General features: G+C 48.8%; 1 pseudogene; it reads left to right on the forward strand.

The window, feature by feature from the left end:
- The first annotated feature begins 2,972 nt into the window (after positions 1–2,972).
- On the forward strand, positions 2,973–9,883 carry LOC129148672 (neurofilament light polypeptide-like; annotated as a pseudogene).
- The last annotated feature ends 6,076 nt before the right edge of the window (positions 9,884–15,959 follow it).

Raw genomic sequence — 15,959 nt, forward strand, 5'->3', positions numbered from 1 at the left:
GTGCTCCAACCTGGACAATGTTTAACCAACGGAGCCACCCAGCCAGGGCCACAGTTAGCATTTTAAAAAGTGAATGGATGTTCTAGCGCATCTCCACATCAAGCCCACGGCTGACATTACTCTCCATCCCGCCATGTTTTTCTCAGCCAGTCTGAATGGAGCCTCCAAATCTTCTCCAGCATGGCATGCCAGGAACGCTAGCAGTGGACTTGACTTGACGTGTAAGGTGAACCCTTTGATCACCCTCGAATCCCTGGGCTTTGATTTGAATAATATGGTTCCCCTTCATCTCTGCAACTTTCATCCTTAAAATCACTGGTGGCCAGTTTCCTCTGAAGTGCAAGTGGGGCATTCTTGTGGGTCAGTGAAGAATTTGCTTCTTTTCTCCTTAAGTCATATTCTGGAAAGTCACATTAACTCACAGTGATGGAAAGAAAGTCTCCCTCATGTACTAGAAACAACCAAGGATAGAAAAGTCTAATTTCCAAGCATGAAGTTCAAAAAAAGAACAAAATACGATTCAGCACAGAAGAAAAAAAAAATGCATGCTGTCCGTTCTCATGGTGAGGGTGATTGTCTGAACCAGATAGTAAGAAGGCACGAGACATCTGGGCGTCAGAATTGCTCAAACGGAGTGAGGAACATGCTGACTCGCTGGGGCTGAGTGCACATCCTTCCCTCCAGAGAGAAGATAAAGGACCACGATGGGGGTGGAGACGCATCATGTTGTAGTTCAAGAACAGGGATCTCTTGGTGACGCTGGCTGAGCACTAGCTGAGTTAACCTTTCCATTTCAGGCGATTTTTCATATCAGAACATCCCAGATTACCTTCCTAGACTTCCTTAGGGAATAAAGGATGGGAGAAGGGGGAGAGGGGAGGAGGGAAGGAACACCGGACACATTTTGGAAGAGGAAACAAGTGTGCAACATCCATTATCTCCTTGACTAAGTACTTAAGAAAGACCAACCCCAAAGGCGTGATACAACTGTGGTTCATCAAGCGAGAGTGAATAGAAATGGGCTGGTAGCTCCGTAACGGGCATGCTTTTTAGAGAGTGAAGAACGGTTCCCTCTGTAAAGATGACTGGGGATAATCTTCGGCGAAAGAGGCCCTACTTGAAAAAGAGGAGCTGAATTAGAGGGAAGATATTCATGTCCAGGCCAACCCGGGGCCATCCAGGGGCGAAGGAGGCAGGCCCTCCAGCCTCTTCCTTTCGGGACCTCCGACCGCGTGCGTCCGGAACAGACGTTACTCAAGAGTCAGGCGCAGATTTAGATTTAAGCGTGGGCCCCCTTCGTCTCTTCCGCGTTTCTCCACATTTCATGATGTATTTCTGGAGGGGAAAAAAAAAAAATACTTCTACTGATGCCAACTTGCCTCCGTTCAGCACACTAAGAAAGGGAGCGATTGGCTGAGGCTGTCGGGGTGGTGGGAATAACTCTGTCGCTGTGCAGTTTGGCTCCTGCCCTAAAGCGCAGCGCACGTTTCCCCTCCCGTGCGTTTAAAGCCGGAGACTTCTGAGTAACGGGGAGGTGGCTGATTTTATTTCCGTAGGCAGCCAGCCCTCGCTGGCACGAGCTGTGATTTGGCCCAATCAATTGTGTATTCATGCTGAGAAGCGAGTTGATCGAGTTCAGGGAACATCTGTGCGCATTTATCTGGATTGGGAGCCAACATCGGAGCGGCTCGTGGGAAAGGCTCTCAGCCCCCCCTCCCTCCCTCCCTCCCTCGGGTGACCGCTGCAGGGCTCCGGGACAACAGCCTCTGTAACCCCCGCGGCTTCCGTCCATCCTTAAATCCTCGCACTGAGTCTTGATCACGCCACCTTCTTTCTAATTTATAGGGTTGTTTTTAGGAGGCTGGCTCTGGCCAGTTGGAGTAAATCTTTATTAGCTGGTTAAATGGTCTCCAAAAAGTTACCCAACTGAGTGCGCCCGGGTGGGGATGTCAACCCGGACGTTAACCTGACGTTTGCATGGCCACATCTGTCTCAGCCTCCCCTTTTATTTCCCCTTCCCCAGCTGTCATAAATCGTGTGCCGGCAGCTCCATGGCTCGAAGAGGGTTGTAAACATCTTCTCGTTCAATTACATCAGGATATGTGTTGTTTTTTTTCTTTACGTCAGAAGTTAAATTTACGAGGGGGGAAAAAGTTCACTCTCTAAACCTAAAGAGACTCAGTCAAGCTCAGAGTAAATAAAAACAGAATGAAATCAAGTCTGTGGCTGTAAAGTGGAAACGAGACAGTGGCATTCAAAAGGCCTGGCTCCCAGCTCCAGCCCCACCTTCCTCCTTAGGCTAGGGTTCCCACGCCCCAACATGGGGAGAATGGCTGCTGTGTCACGGAACGCTGGGGGGATGAAATGAGATGAAGTGTAGGAATGACTGTGCAAACATGGTCAGACCCCCTCCTCCATCCTTCTCTGCACATGGAGCAAACGGATCGAGTACAGGGCCCGTGGAGCCGATATCTTTGTTTTCCCAGGACGTGGAGGATAGCAGGCGTTTTGAGAATATTGAATGGAAGCAGGAGAGAATGGCCAGTTAATGAGAGGCACCGGGTTGCATTCCTATCTTGGTTTGGGTCATGGAGGTTGTAGGATGACGGTGACCTCAGTGAAGCCAGGCCAAGGGAGGTCCCTGGCTCAGAGCATGGGAGGTGGTTAGAAATGTAGAATCTCAGGCCCACCGTAGTCCTACGGAGTCAGAATCTGCCTTTAAAAATACGTTTATTTATTTAAAGCTTACTTTGTTTTACTTTTTAAACATTCAGATATAATTGACATAGGGCAGTATATTAGTTTTATACCTTAATGATGTGATAATTTATATATGTTGCAAAACAACCCCCACAATAATCCTAGTTAACATCCATCACCACACAGATACATTTTTTCCCCCTCGTGACGCCTTTGAACAAGGTCTTGGGTGATTTGGTGCATGGGGCGGTTAAGCAGAGCCCTTGGTGACGATGCCCGGAGCGTGAGTTGGTTTCCCACCTCAGTTCTGCTGACAGCAGACCAGCTCGGCCTGGCGTTTGGCTTTGAGGGGAGGGATGAATCAGTGCAAACAAATTCTTCCCGCCGAGGGGTGGGGGGCCCAGTGCTGTCCAGGGCGAGTCGGTGGTGTCATCCCTCCCCTTTCATCTATCGTATGGCAATGTCCTCTGACGTGGTACCACATCCAATGAGAAGCTTCCCCGTTCCAGAGCTGTCCGCCCATTTCTCTCTGGCCCTGGCAGCAACCCCTTTGGCACCTGAGGCTCTGGGAGGTCGAGTCAGTTGTCTAAGGTCACACAGGTAGAAAACGAGAGCTGAGAGTCAAGCTCAGAGCTGCCTCATTCTAAAGGGCTCTCTCTTAACACCTCTGCCTCCTTCCCTCCCCTCCCTCCCAGCCAGCCCTGCACAACAATGCCAGGCACCTTCTTAAAGGGCAGCTGGAGAGAAGTCTGCCAAGCACCCCTATATTTTTTTCTGTGTGTATCAGCATAACAAGAAGGCAGACCCTCCCCCCCCCCCCTGGCCAAGCCCCAGAAATGCCTTAGTTAGAATACAAGAGCCTCCTTTGTCAGGCCCAGTCGACCCCGCCCCCCACTTCATCTGCTCCTGCGCTCCCCTCCCCTGCACACCCCATGCCTCAGCATTTCCTGCTCAGCCTCAGCTGCCCATGCCTCCATGCATTTGTTCCAGCTTGGCCCTTCTCTCCTGTGGTCCGCCTGGCTGACAAATGGAAGGCATTTAAGGGTCTCTTTCCCAGTGACGCTCTCCCTGACGTCCCCAAGTAGAACGGAATTATCTCTCCTTGGAGCTTTCTATCAAAATGGGTTTCACACTGCAAAAGAGAGTGACTTGTGCCCTGGCCGCGTTGCCCGATTGGTTGGAGCATCATTCCATACACCAACAGGTTTTGTGGGTTCAATTCCCGGTCAGGGCACATACCTGAGGTCCTATCTCTAGTCAGAGCAGGTCTGGGAGGCAGCCAGTTGATACTTCTCTCTCACATCGATGTTTCTCTCTCTCTCTTTCCTTTGCTCTCTCTCTGGAATCAATAAACATGTCCTCGGTGAAGGCTGAAAAACACACGAGTGATTTGTTTCTAAGTCCCTCCTCCCTGCGGACCTGTGTGTTTGAGGAGTAGGACCCCATGAGACGCAGTGCAGTAAAGGGCACGGTGCTGGAACCAGACTTGTCAGGGTTCAAATCCCCAAGGCTGCAAGGCTTTGGGCACGATCATCAAACTTCCCGAGACTCAGTTTCCCCTTCGGCAAAATGACAATGATAAGAGTATCCACCTCTCAGGTTGTTGTGAGCATTAAATGAGCTGTATAAAGTGCTTAATGCCTGGCACATAGTAGGTTTTCTATAAGAGTTGGTTACATAACATTTTGTTTCCATCTTCACATCTCAGCTGCCTATAAACTGAGCATTCAGAAAGTGATTTTTGAATGAATGAATGAATGAATGAATGAATGCATGCATGCATGCCCTGGGGAGGGGTGGGGGAGCTGCCTTAATTGGCTCTCTCTGTGGCCAGGAAACTTTTACACAACTTTTAACACTTAAAGAATGGAAAAGTGTTTGCAAAAAAACCAAACAAACACAAAAACATCCCTGGTTCCATCTCAGTACTTCTAATCTCTTCCCACAAATCTTTTCTTAATCCAAGAGCCTACCTTTTCATCGCTTCATTCTCTCTCCCTGCTTGTTGATTAATGATGGTATCAGTATGTTCTTACCATAATCCCTCACATTTTCCTAAGTTTGTATAAAAACATGCAATTTGTGCAGAGACTCGGACTCAAGTAACGAGCCCAGAGTGGGGCGAGCCGAGCGGCTAACTGCGGGGCTCCTGCAGTAACAGGCAGGCACTGCTGGGCTGCTGGCCTGTGCGCAGGAGCTCGCTCCACCGAACAGCTGGCCTTTATTTCTGTCTCTTTTCATTCTGAAGGGAAGACAACCTGTCAAAGCAAAGCCGAGAGCCTGGCTGGCTGCAGGGATTTGAAAGGGCAGAGCTCTTATTTTATTTTACTTTTTGCTTTCTTGTGGTTCTCTGCAGAAACACAGAACTATCTTAGTGTTTGGAAAGAGCCAGTATACCTTGGTGGTTAAGTAGTTTGGAGGTAGGCACACCTGGGTTTGAAACCCAAATCTGCTATGCAGCGCTGGGTAAGTGCCAGGAGCTCTGCAAGTCTCGAGCTCTTTTCCCTAAATTGGAAAATAGTTCTAATTCTCACCCGAGGATAAGTTTATTGATTTTAGAGAGAGGAAGGGACAGAGAGGTGGAGAGAGAGAGAGAGAGAGAGAGTGAGAGAGAAACATCAATCAGTTGCCTCCTGTACATACCCTAACTGGGAATTGAGGATGCTCCAACCCACTGAACCACACTGGCGAGGACTGGTTCTAAGTTTTTAAAAAATAAGCTAATTTATGCAAATGTATTAGTACTATATCTTACCCATAATCAGAACTCAATCCTATTAATTTGGAAGCATAGATAGATAGATGATAGATATAGATATATAGGTAGGTGTATAATATACATTAGATAGCTATATTTCTATCCTACCTAATAAAATAGTAATATGCAAATTGACCACACCTTCGCTACGCCCAAGCCACACCCACCAGCCAAAGCCATGCCCACCAGCCAATCAGGGTGAGTATGCAAATTACCCAACAAAGATGGCGGTTAATTTGCATATGCTGAGGGAGGGAGGAGTGAAGACTGAAGACAACTTAGAACAGTGATGGGCAAACTTTTGAGCTTGGTGTGTCAAACTTCGCCAAAAAACTGAGCATAACTCAGGTAGTGTGTCACTTTTTTTTTTTTTATACAGAGAGGAAGAGAGAGGGATAGAGAGTCAGAAACATCGATGAGAGAGAAACATTGATCAGCCGCCTCCTGCACACCCCCTACTGGGGATGTGCCCACAACCAAGGTACATGCCCTTGACCGGAATCGAACCTGGGACCCTTGAGTCCACAGGCCGACGCTCTATCCACTGAGCCAAACCGGTTTCAGCAGGTAGTGTGTCACTTTGAGGAAAAAACTAACTCCAAGACTCTAGTCGCAAGTGTTTCATCCTCAGGAGCAGCAAATGTTTCATCCTCGGCATGTGGCCACGTGTCATCAGAAATGGCTACGCGTGTCAGTGCTGACACGCGTGTCATAGGTTCGCCATCACTGACTTAGAAGGAAGAGGGAGGAAAAGCGGAAAGCAAGGTGGCTGCCAGAGGGAAAGCCCGGGCAGGGCGGAGCGGGGTGGAGCAGGATGGGCGGCAATGGCGGCGGCAGCGGCGGCAGCGGCAGCGCACGCAGCCGCAGCGGCCGCTTGCAGGATTCTTCCTGCAAATGGGCTACTAGTATATATATAGAATCACATGTCCTCTTTGATATAACTTTTCAATCCCATTCTCTTTGATTGAAATACATTTTGCATAAGTTCACACTATATGAACAGATGGTTGGATAGATGAATACATTCATGAAAGAAACTGTTTTATGTTGCACATACATACTATCCCATTATATCCATCAGGATGAGCTAAGTTACACTGTAGAAACAGGAAACCCACCCCCCCACAGCCTGAACCCAAGCTGTCAGGGCTTGTGCCCTGTCTGCAGGACCTGGGGATGCAGCAGCAACTCTGGAGTGTTGCCAGCAACATGGCAGAGGAAAGGTGCATGGAACATTACACGCAGGCCTGGAAGTTTCCACTCAGAAGGGACATGTTCTATTCCTGCTCACATTTCATTTGACAAAACAAGCCACATGCCCACATCTAACCTCAGGAGGGTGAGGCAGTGCAGTCCTCCACGCACCCTAGGGGAGAACTGGCTGCATGTGGTGGAAAGAACCATCTGAATATTATTTCTGCAGGGAAGACTCTAACGCCAACGAGAACAAATACAGCAGCAGGGCACCTGAGCGATGGGAGAGAGAGAGAGAAGGTAGATGGGGTGGGGAGGTAATACTTCTACAGGATGTATTGGGAAGAAACAGCATCTGCCATCATCATAAATGCTATGAGTAAATTCAGAAGCAAAGCTTAGGGCTTTTATTCTAAAGCAAGACATGGCTATTCTAACATAGACCAAGACAATCATTGTGAGACCCCTTGTGGGAGTACTGGTTCTCAGACGCCAGGTATTAGACGGAGAAAATATGAGTAGTCGTAGGCAGAGCATGCATGAAGACAGCTGCTGCAGACGCTGTGCACGTGTGAGAAATGCACAGAGACAGACGCTGAAATCGCTTGTGCAAAATGCACTAGAGCGAACCCCTCTGGCAGTTGTCATATGCTTACACCCCAGATTTTCAGGGGGGTCCAGCTTAAAATAGCCTGTCTTGCTATCCCCACAGGCACTTATTTTTGGCAGATTGTACATCCAGTTTTTGGTTTGGGGAACACTGTCACTTTACATATATCATAGACTCGTATGTGCTCTGGAGGGGGTCGCAGTCCAGCTGGATTAGGTCACTTTCACAGAGAGAAACCGTCTGCTTTTTGGAATTGCATGAGAATAAATTAAATTACTGACAGAGAAAGGAAAAGGGGAGGAGGGGAAGGATTAGGCTAGGCACCCCTCCCATTTTAATGACCTCCAAATTCCTAGAAATAGTCACTCTTCAGTGACTGCCCCATGCAGTGGTTTCTTAAAGATCCAGAAATTGCCACCTGATTCAAACCTATTTCCAGCCAGGGCCATCGGTGAGAAGACCGGCAGTGAGTGGCATTCACACAGCTGGACCACTAGGTCATGCTGCCCAACGTGTGTTTAGTTCTCCCTGGGACCTGGCACATATAAGATGCCCATTAAAAAGCTGACAAGTCTGCTTCTATTTTGTTTGCTAGTTTATTTTGGTCATTGGATTTCACATATGAGTGAAATCATATGGTACTTGTCTTTCTCTGACTGGCTTATTTCATTTAGCATAATAATCTCCAGGTCACAAAAGGTGAGTTTCCTTCTTTTTTACAGCAGAGTGGTATGTATAACTATACCACAGCATTTTTATTCACTCATCTACTGATGGACACCTGGGCTGCTTCCAAATCTTGGCTATCTACATTAATAAAAGAGAAAAATGCTAATTGACCGTACCTTCGCTACGCCCACAGCCAATCAGGAGCGATATGCAAATTAAGCCAACAGAGATGGAGGGTAAATTTGCATATGCAGGAGGGGCGGGCTGTGTCTGACGCTGCTGCAGGGTCCAGTCCACCATCTGGGACCCAGCAGGCCTGGCGGGCAGCGCCTGTCGCCACCTGCGAGGTCCAGGCCACCATCGGGGTGCGGGCAGGCCTGGCAGACAGTGCCTGACACCACCCGTGGGGTCCAGGCAGCCATCGGGGTCCGGCAGGCATGGCGGGCTGCGCCTGATGCTGCTGTAGGGTCCAAGTGGCCATCAGGGACCGGACAGGCATGGCAGGCAGCGCCTGACACCACCTGTGGGGTCCAGGTCGCCATCAGGGTGCAGGCAGGCATGGTGGGCAGTGCCTGTCGCCACCTGCGGGGTCCAGGTCGCCATCGGGGACCGGACAGGCATGGCAGACAGTGCCTGACATCGCCCGCGGGATCCAGGCCACCATCGGGGTGTGGGCAGGCATGGCGGGCAGTGCCTGTCGCCACCTGCGGGGTTCAGGTCGCCATCGGGGACAGGACAGGCTGGGAAGACAGTGCCTGACACTGTCCGCGGGGTCGAGGCAGCCATCAGGGTCAGGCAGGCATGGCGGCAAAGCATCTGTCACCACCTGCGGGATCCAGGTCACCATCCGGGTGCGGGCAGGCCATGTGGGAAGTGCCTGATGCTGCCCGCGGGGTCCAGGCAGCCATCTGGGTCTGAGCAGGCCAGGCGGGCTGAGCCTGATGCTTCCTGCTGAGTCGAGCCTGCCATCGGGGACCCAGGTAGGCGGGGGTGGCCAGGGCCTCCTGTGGACACAGTTGGAGCAGGCCGGGGTTGAACATTTTAATGAAAATGGGATGGCTGTGCACCAGCCCACTGCGTCCAGTCTCTGGCAAGGAGAGGGCAGTGGGCAGTTAGCAGGCACCAGGGCTTGGAAGGGACTGGGAGCAACCTGCAGGCGTGCTACCAGGAAGAGGTGCTGAACCATGAGGACGCAGAGGGCTGGCTGATAGAGGCGGGAAAAGGTGCAAACGAGGCGGCTCTTGCTGGCGCTGAGCTTGAAAAGCGCATCAACAGCCTGATGGGCTAAATCGCCTTTCTGAAGAAGGTGCATGAAGAGGAGATCGCTGAGCTGCAGGCGCAGATCCAGTACGCTCAGATCTCCGTGGAGATGGACATGTTCTCCAAGTCCGACCTCTCTGCAGCGCTCAAGGACATCGCGCCCAGTAGGAGAAGCTGGCTGCCAAGGACATGCAGAATGCAGAAGAATGGTACAAGAGCTGCTCACCATGCTGACCGAGAGCACTGCCAAGAACACCTATGTGGTGTGCGCCGCCAAGGACGTGGTGTCTGAAAACTGCCGCCTGCTCAAGGCCAAGACCCTGGAAATCAAAGCATGCCGGGGCATGAAGGAAGCTCTGGGAAAGCAGCTGCAAGAGCTGGAGGATAAACAGAACTCTGATGTTAGTGCTATGCAGGACACAATCAACAAATTAGAAAATGAGTTGAGAATTACAGAGAGTGAAATGGCATGATATTTAAAAGAATACCAGGACCTCCTCAATATGGCTTTGGACATTGACATTGCAGCTTACAGGAAACTCTAGGAAGGTGAGGAGACCCAGCTCAGTTTCACCGGCGTGGGAAGCATAGCCAGTAGCTACACCCAGAGTTCCCAGATCTTTGGTCGATCTGCCTAAGGTGGTTTACAGACTAGCTCCTACTTGATGTCCGCTCGCTCCTGCCCTTCTTAATACACGAACAACGTCCAGGAGGAGCAGATCGAGGTGGAGGAGACCATTAGGAAGCTAAGGATGAACCCCCCTCTGAAGGAGAAGCTGAAGAGGAGGAGAAGGAGAAGGAAGTGGCTGACGAAGAGGAAGGAGAGGAAGAGGAAGAAGGTGCCAAGGAAGAATTTGAGGATGCAAAGGAGGAAGAAGGAGGAGGTGAAGGTGAAAGAGAAGATGCCTGAGAAGCTGAGGATGAGAAGAAAGATGAAGGTGCTGGGGAGGAGCAAGCAACCAAGAAAAGATTGAGCCCCCCTTTCCTTAATTATTTCAGGAATAATCCTCCTGAAACCAGGTCAACCCCATCACCAACCTGAGCAGTTGAGTTCCCGATATATGAATTAAGAAGTCAATATATATAACATTCTGAGGTGACTCAGGTTGGACATTAAATGTTGTGCTATGACTTTTCTCCTTATGAAGAGTATCTGTTTGCTTGCAGAGTGGCTTCCTGGCTTGCTGCCAGCCTGTGCATGGTACATGCTTATGAGTTCAGGATCTATGACAATGTGAATAATTCAGATGTTTACAATAAAAACACATGAATACATGAATTCACTGATGTTAATGTTAAACTTCATGGAAAAAATAGTCTTTTGAATCTTTGGTGGTTAGAAATTAAAGACCTCAAATCATATGCAATAAACAGTAAATAAAGTTACACTGAATGACAAAAAAAAAAAAATACATTAGGGGCCAGGAAACGTTCAAAGAACTGGGGAACCATTCCCAAATCAGGAAAGGAAGTCACAGGGTATATATTATTGCTATGCATACAGTATTTCCTACTACTTACAACATATACAATGTAATGTATTAGATGCCTTCCTATTGCATAAAGTATGTATTCTTATAGAGTAATACTGGTACATATGTTATAGTTATGGCAGTATGTCATATCCTATCTATATTAATAAAAGGATAATATGCTAATGAGACCTTCCAGAAGTCCTTCTGGACAAAGCCATGGTGGCAGGGCTGAGGCAGAGGCATTTAGGGGTGATCAGGCCAGGAGGGGAAGGCAGTTGGGGGTGAGCAGGCCAGGAGGGGAGGGCAGTTGGGGGCAATCAGGCCAGCAGGCAAAGTGGTTAGGGATGATCAAGCAGGCAGGCAGGTGAGTAGTTAGGAGCCAGCAGTCCTGGATTGGAAGGGGCTTTTCCAACTGTCAGTTTAGTCCCGATCCCACAGGGGTCTCAGATTGGAGAGGATGCAGGCCAGGCTGAGAGACACCCCCCGACCCCTGTGCACGAATTTCATGCACCGGGCCACTAGTCTCTCTATATAAAAGGCTAATATGCTAAGTGTGCCTCCCACTGTCTGACCGGTTGCTATGACATGCACTGACCACCAGGGGGCAGACACTCAATGCAGGAGCTGCCAAACTGCAGTGACTTGGCACCGGCGGTTCTCGGGTGACACACCCCGAAACCAGAGAGGAGGGAGCCCAATTCCTCACAGGGCCGTGTGATTCCACCTTCGGCCGTGGGTTATGTTGTTGCTGGGGCACTGTTGGCCTCGAATCTGGTTTACTGCACACGTGCATTTGCATTCCACACCCTGTACGACAGCAATTTTGCAGCCTCTCGCACTCCAGGACCCTCAGGGGATGTCAGAGAGCCAGTTTCAGCCCCATCCCTGCAGCCAGGAAGAGGGACCCCACCTGCCGGAGGGATCCTGCTGGGGAAGGACTGCAGGAGGTTGGCTCCAGGGCATGTCTGGCCCATCTTGCCCAGTCCCACCCCACCAGCCACCTTCTAATTAATTTCCTTTCAATGTGCACGAATTTGTGCACCAGGTCACTAGTTGTAAATAATGCTGCAATGAACAAAATAGGAAGAGACTCATAGATAGAGAACAGACTGACAGCTGTCAGAAGGGAGGGACCTTGCAGGGCTGGGTGAAAAAGCTGAAAGGATTAATCAAAAACAAACAAACAAAAAACCAGACTCATAGACACTGACAACAGCATAGTGATTACCAGAGGGGCAAGGGTTGGGGGAGGTAAAAGAGGGTATAGGGGCCACGGTGATGGAAGGAGACTTGACTTGGGGTGGTGAACACACAATAGAATATACAGATGATGTCTTACAGAATTGTACACCTGAAACCTATATGATTTTATTAATGTCTCCCCAATACACTCAGTTTAAGAAAAGCAGATGAGTCTATGTCAGTGAGGAAAACAATCTTTGAGTTAATGAGGCAAACCCCACCGCAGAGTCTGCTCTCTCTGACCTTTGCTCTGAGTGTGGTTTTCCTTGACTCCTGCTCCTCTCTGTCCTGGGTTCCTGACTAGGATCTTTAGATCTCTGTGAGCTTAGTGGTCAATGAATCCCACTGTGGCAGTCATGGCTCTTGGGGGTCTTGGGAACAATAAAAGGAAGTAAGTCAGAGGCCATTGTGGCTGGGAAGGGGGTGTTCCTTCCACTTACAGAGACTCCACCAGGCAGACCGCCTGTGGTCTCCATTGCTGGGTTTAAGATAAGCATTTCTGATCCGGCCTCTATAGGTCACAGGGAGCCCCAGCAGAGCGTACACGGTCTTCTCTCAAGAGCAGTCCTCCTCCAAATTGCAGCCCTCCCTTCACTCCTCCATTCACAGGAAAGTGGGTGTGGAGAGTATTATGAAGGTGGGTAAGTAGAGTCAGCAATGTTTAACTTCTAAGCTCCATTTCCATCATAACTGGAGCTCTCCTGGGCTCTCTAGCTGTTCATCAGCTCTGATGGGCCAGATGTTAGGGAATATCACAGCACAGGCAACCACAGAATATTAATATTATTTCCATTTTAAATTTACAGTCATTCAACAATGGAAGCAGGGATTCTCCCAGGCCGAACCTTGGTCACTCTCATGCCATCACCATTAATTTTTGACAGAGCTGCACTCTGTAGCAATTAGAATTTAATCATTTTATACACTGGCTCATTTACTTTTTATAAACACATTTATTTTAAAAGGTAATTTTATATTGCATCTATATTTTACTTTTATAAAAATTTACTTGCTTTTTTTTTAAATAAAGGAAACTTTATTTCAAGATTCCAGATATTAAATCAGTATCACCTGCCGTAATAGATTAAAAAGAGAAAGTAAAAATAAATATAATGGTATTTTTACTGATGCCCATCCTAATTGAATAGAATAATTCTTTTTTTAAAAGTTTTTCTCCCGCCTCTGATTGCCTGAGTGTCTTTTCACTCCTTCCCTCCATCTGCATCAGCTGTGCGGCATTATATATTTAGGAAACATCTGTGGAGCACCCACTACATGCCATGCACTGCTTGCATGGCTTTACAAATATAAGCATAGTTAACCCTTTAATAATCTTGCAAGGTAGGATGCATCCTTATTATCCCCATTCTACAGATGAGAAAACTGACACAGAGCAGTGAGGACTGGTCAGAGGCCACACAGCTAGTAGGTGGCAGAGTTAGGATTTCAGCCCAAGTTGTCTGGCAGCAGAATCTATGCTTCTCATGCCTGGAGCCTAGATCTCGGTTGAAAAATACCACTTCCCATTGAGAAGAGCCGATCCCAGGTCTGGGGCTGGGAAGGACAAGTGAGCCTGGGCCAACCAGTTGTTCTTGGAAGCCAGGAGGTGTCACAAATGATAGAGTTGTGTCAAGAGCCTGGATCTAGTTCTGTGGGGCTTGTCATGGCCAGATGTGGGACAGTTTTAGCATGAGAAGTGATGGAAGTTGACTGGTATACGTTGAAAGGCCATACTTCCATGAGTCCATAGAGACTCTTGAAACATTGGGAGAGAGGGAGGCAGGAAGAGAGAGGGAAAGGAAGAGAGAGAAACAGAAAGAGCCACTTTAAGAAGACTACCAGCTAACACAGAAGGAATAACAGAATGAAAGACTTAGAAAAACAATCATTTTTAAATTCGCTATTTAATAATCAGGCAAGAATTTACAACGGACGCTATCACTTGCCAAGAGAAAGGTTGTCAGGGAACAGAAATTTTGCCCAGTGCCCATGCCTCACCCATGGATGCCTTTCTAAAGTGAAGGTGGGGGAGGGGGGCAGTGTGCCTTCACAATGGGCAACCTGGGGTCACCACCTTGACCAAGTGACAAGCGTCTCTTCATTGACCGTGGGTGCCCTGAAGTCAGACACCTCTCCCTGTGGTGCCTGATGATCTACAGAGCATCGCCTATAAAGGATTTTTGCTGAAAAGCCAAAACATGAATCTAATCCAAATGAATGAGAATCTCATTAAATCTGAATCTAATGACCAGTTTGCAGAAAATAGAGGGGACAGGGCTGCAAGTCAAGTGACAACAATCAGACAAATCCAGAATATGGAATGTTCTAGAAGATAATGCATCCAGACCGTACAGGAAGTCAGTGTCATAAAAATATGGATGCATTGGGATGGGAGTGCATCTAAGTTAAAAGACACAACAGAGACAATGAACACATTGGGCATGGACCTTGATTGGATAGTGGTTTAAAATTTTAAAAAAATGCCTTCTAGGGACAAATGAGGGAATTTGAATTGGGATGGTAGATGCTATGGCGTCTGTTTATTGTCTTTGGTGAAATAATGATGTGCTTGTGTGAGAGAATGCCTTGCTCTTAGGAGACTGCACTATGAAGAGTTGGAGAATCAGGATGTCTGTGACTTTAAATCAGAAAAAAAAATACACAGCTGGTACCTACAAGCAGATACTACATGGGTAATAAAATAATAATAAATTACTGGCTTTTGAATGGAAGCCATCTTTATTGCATTACTTTTATAGCTTTGCCTAATACTTGAAATTTTTCATAGTATCAAGTCAAGGAAGGGAAAACAGAATTTGTGCTCTTAGTGACCCTGCCCTACGGCCTGAAGTTGGACGGGAGGCTGGGAAACCTGCGAGTCTATCCCCTGGCGTGCCTCAGATGCCACTGCAGGGCCCCCAGGCCGCACATCAGGCTGAGCTATTGTCCCTTCCCAGAGCAGTGGCCACTCCCAGCTCTGTTTCTGCTTAAGCGGGGATCCCAGAATGCTCCCCGGTTTTATTGGAGCACCCTCGCTTGCTCTTATCCCCCCTGAAGGTTTTGGTGCCGTCTGTAGGCAGTGGTTGCAGGCTCATCCTTGCCCCTGGCCCGCCCTGTATCTCTCAGCCGGTTGCAAGGGGGTTCGGGACCACCAGAAGCCCGAAGCCTCCTTTTCTCACTGCTCTCCTTCCCCCTGAAGCACAGTCCGCTGTGACATTCCCTTGCAGGTAATAGCTGTACATCTTCCCGGTCCACGAGCAGATGCAGAGCGATGGGGCAGGTGAGAGGTGTGTGCCACCGGGCTCCGGGAATCGGAAGTTCAGGCCCGGTGTCTGCAGCCCAGATGGCGATCATGAATCTTCCCATCAGAACGCACTCTCAGAGATTAGGCCGCATGTCGCCAAGCATATGCCTTTCCCTCCACTGCTCGCTCGGAATCGGCTGAGCATCCTCTGTAAGCCTCTGATGTCTGGAATTTGGAAATGTGCAGCGGGCTGTCGAGGATGATGGTCACAGGCGAGCAGAGACTGAGCTGAATCCATCACAGGGAGCAGCCAGCCGCCCACACGGACGTTTCATCCAAGGAGGCCTGCATCACCATGTCTCAGGCTCCGTCCTGGGCCCTGAGCTTCCCTCTGGGTTGCTAAAGAGCACGCCCACTCTTGCCTTATGTTCAGCAACTGGGAAGTCCTGTGTGTGATCTAACCTCCGTTAGGTGTGCTGTAGCTTGAACCGATTTCTTTGTTTCATTTTTTACTTTTTTTTTTTTTTTTTCTACTTCTTCCAGAACTAAATGGTACCCTGTAGACCTTCCTTTAGGGTGACTAAACTCGCTTTGCCTGGAATTTTCCTTTATGGCAGAAAGTCACTTATACGAGGAAACCCCTCAGTCCCCAGGCAACCAGGATGCTTGGTCCTCCCTCTCTTCCTTCCTCTCTCCTCTTCTCCCTCCCTCTCTCAGTCTGCCCCTCTCTCCCTCCTTCCTTACCACAAGAGGAAGAGCTCCCATGTGTTCTACTTCTCCTGTGCAGGGACATAGCCCAGGAAGTGA

This window comes from Eptesicus fuscus, chromosome 4 (assembly GCF_027574615.1).
Source record: "Eptesicus fuscus isolate TK198812 chromosome 4, DD_ASM_mEF_20220401, whole genome shotgun sequence".
Classification (NCBI taxonomy): Eukaryota; Metazoa; Chordata; class Mammalia; order Chiroptera; family Vespertilionidae; genus Eptesicus; species Eptesicus fuscus.